We start from the raw sequence: 3,496 nt of genomic DNA on the forward strand, positions 1-3,496 counted from the left end.
AAAGAAATTATTTTGACTGAGCTTTTGAAGTATAATGTCATGCCCAAAAATAACAAGACAAAAACACACCAACAATTTTTTTTAAAAGATTAATAATCCACTATGTAAATACATGCCACACTAATTAGGTTATGGAAGTTGACAATGGATTAAAGTGTGTTTCAGATACATATCATAAAGATGTAAAGTCGATATTCCAACCCAATGCACAGGTTCAGAAACCTAAGTTGTAATGCTATAGGAACATGTAGCTCCAACTTCGAAGAGTTGGTTGATTAAAATTTAGGTTTGATTTACAAAGGTATGACTTCCAATTCAAATTTCTCTTTAGACTTTCCAAGCTCATAGGTCGACTATGATACTATCCCCTTTTAACACTTTACTAGATCAATCCTTAGGAGAATCTAATTTTGCATTTAAAGGCTAATCCATCATAACACGTTAATACTTAATTTTGGATATTATCATAATCTGTTTAGAACTAATTCAAGACATTAATTATTCATCAATAAAACAATTTTGACATATATTTGCCTAGCAAAAATAATCCTATGCTACCATCAAGTTGGCTATACAAGAACCCTCTAATAACCCCTTGAAAACTATAACCTTGGCAGTTAAAATTAACTAAATCCATAATTAATTACAAAAAAGATTATAATAGGTTATTATTATAATTTTATCTTAAATTAAATAAATTAATCTTACATATTATTCTGACCTTATAAAAAAATCAACCCTCACACTTACTTAAAACTTATTCACCTATATTTTCTAAAGATTCACTTACCCACTACTTCTATCTCAAACAATTTCACATTCATATTAAAAACAAATAATCTTTTTCATTTAAATAAATCTAACTAATAACACTAAACATTCTTTACTAACCACTAAAAATTTACTTTATCTTAGACCAACTACTAAAACATAAATTAAAACTAAAACTAATTAAAAATAATATTAACTTAACCAATGTATTGTTAATTAAACAAAACACTAATTAAGAACAAAATTAAATTAATTTAGTAGAAAATTAACAAATTAAAATCTAACTAATCAAAATATTAAAATAAAAATAAAATAACTAACTACACTAATATTAACATCTAATCTTAAATACATAGCCTGGCATTTATCAAATTAAATACCTTTATGATAAATCTATAAATTGACCAAACTTTATTTAAACTAAAACAAACAATTCAACTTTAATCTAAACTAATTAAAATAACTTAACACAATATAAAACTGACCTTTACTAACTTTAAAACATATCTCAACACCTAACATAAACTTTAACTAAATATTTAAACAAATAATAATAGTAACTAATTTTCTAACATCTAACATTACTAACTTTAACCACACTAATAGAATAAATTAATAAAATAAACTGACCAACCCACCAATAATATCCTAACACCTAACCTAACCCCAAAGGCCACTTGGCCAGCACCACTCCACACTTCTACCAAGAACTTGCATGATGTCCCAGGGGAATTGTCAAGTCATGACACACTCATAAAGTGGGTGGCCGAGAACCAAGGAGAGGGGATTTAAAAAGCAAGGTAGAGGTAAAGATTTATTTTTATTTTATTTTGAATGTTGTAGCTCAAGCCCAAAGTCATGTCTACTTTTGGGTGAAGGAAAATGTTGTGATGTCATCTCCAATGTAATGTCAAAAGGAGGGCAAGGCTCAAAAAGTATAAAGTTAAAAATATCTTTAAGCCTCCTTATTATCTTATTTGTCAAATCAAAATATCAAGTCAAATCTTTTATAGGGGCATGTGAAAAGACTTAAATGACATTCTTGAGGGAAGTGAATTAGGAGTTATGGCTTAAAGTTTAGTGGGTAGCTTAGGATATTTGTTTTATGTTTTTTTTTTTTCTCTTTTTATTTAAATTTATAATATTAATTAAATCCAAATAAGAATATGTAAATGAATCTTTTTATTATAAACTATTCAAAGGGGGAAATTAATTTGTTTCTTCATACAAATTCTAGAGAGCTTTTTGCTCTATGGATGTTAAATTTTCTCAAGACGCCCTTTTTTTTTGAAGTATCAAATTTTGAATGAAAATCATATTTTCATGGCAAGGGGAGTATTTTTTTTTTCAAGTCCTTTATTTTCTAACTATTGAATTGTCTAGTTTACTTAATTAGCCAAAGGGGATATTCTTTTTTTCTAAGTTGATTATAACATAGGGTTAAATGTAATGCTTGAGTATTTGAATAGGAATATTTTATTTGCTAATACTTACACAAATTATGAAATGAAGTACCAATCATAACATCAAATTTTCTTTAACATAGTTTGGTATTCAATTGCATAACTTTATATATCATCAATTTGTCTAATTATGTTTTAATCCATGAATACAAATTTTAACTTCAAGAATGTCATGAAAAGGGTAAAACACCATTGTATTTATTTTCCAATAAACATATGCATATAAATTTAATCACATAAAATATCATATGAATGGAAAGTACTCCATTTTTATTCATTCATCTGATTTAAGGAATCCCTCAAGAAAGAACCAGGGAAGAAAATACGAGATCATAGTTGTTTCAACAATAAGTTTAACAATCACATTTTACAACATGATCAACATCTCGATGAGAAAACTCCCAACACATTTGAATTTAAATAACAACTTTGAATTTATTTCTTGGCTCCATAATAGGGTAACCATTACAATATCTACAACACATCAAGGGAGACATGGAGATAATGAAACTAACTAGGTGAGAAACAGATTTAACACGATGACAAAAATCAAACATTTACTCCCATCTAGGTTTGCACAATAGGTTCATCATTGAACTAGACTAGGGAGAAGGTGGATTTTTCTAAGAAGGAGAAGTTGGTCACAACACCATAAGAAATACCCTTTCGAGGAAAATATCACAAGAACTTCCATTCCTTTATAGATGCCCTTGCAAGGCTAATACCATAAGAACTTATGTTCTTTAACTTCTCAATTTCCCATACACAAAGCATGGTTTGTACTGATGAGTAGAGGCCCATAACACCCTACTTTCTCTGACTTTGCACTATCGAATTTCAACTAAAACACTCCTCCCATAAATGGCCACTTCTACCCTATCCGAGGCTGAGTAATGCCAATAATACCCTTACAATCCCTTCAAAAATAAAAAGGAAAATACAAAAGGAAAACATATAAAGAAGTCCATTACAATCCCTCCCAAACATATTAATCAAACACATGAGCATACATATGCAAAAAAAAGATGCTTAAGAATGAGACATGACATAAACAGAGTGAACTCAAGGGCTTCCTACCTTCACAATAATGTGATAGCAACTAAAACTTGAGCAGAGGTTACCTTCCTTCTTCTTCAGTCCTAAATTGCTCTCTAAAACTAGAGGTTGGATGAAATATCTTTCACTCTCACATCTACCTCTAAATAGGCTCCTAACTCAAGCACTTGCAAAATGTAATAACTCCCCCACTTGACTAACGTTTT

The sequence above is a fragment of the Cupressus sempervirens genome, chromosome 5 (assembly GCF_028749045.1).
Source record: "Cupressus sempervirens isolate cs-2001-9-10 chromosome 5, ASM2874904v1, whole genome shotgun sequence".
Classification (NCBI taxonomy): Eukaryota; Viridiplantae; Streptophyta; class Pinopsida; order Cupressales; family Cupressaceae; genus Cupressus; species Cupressus sempervirens.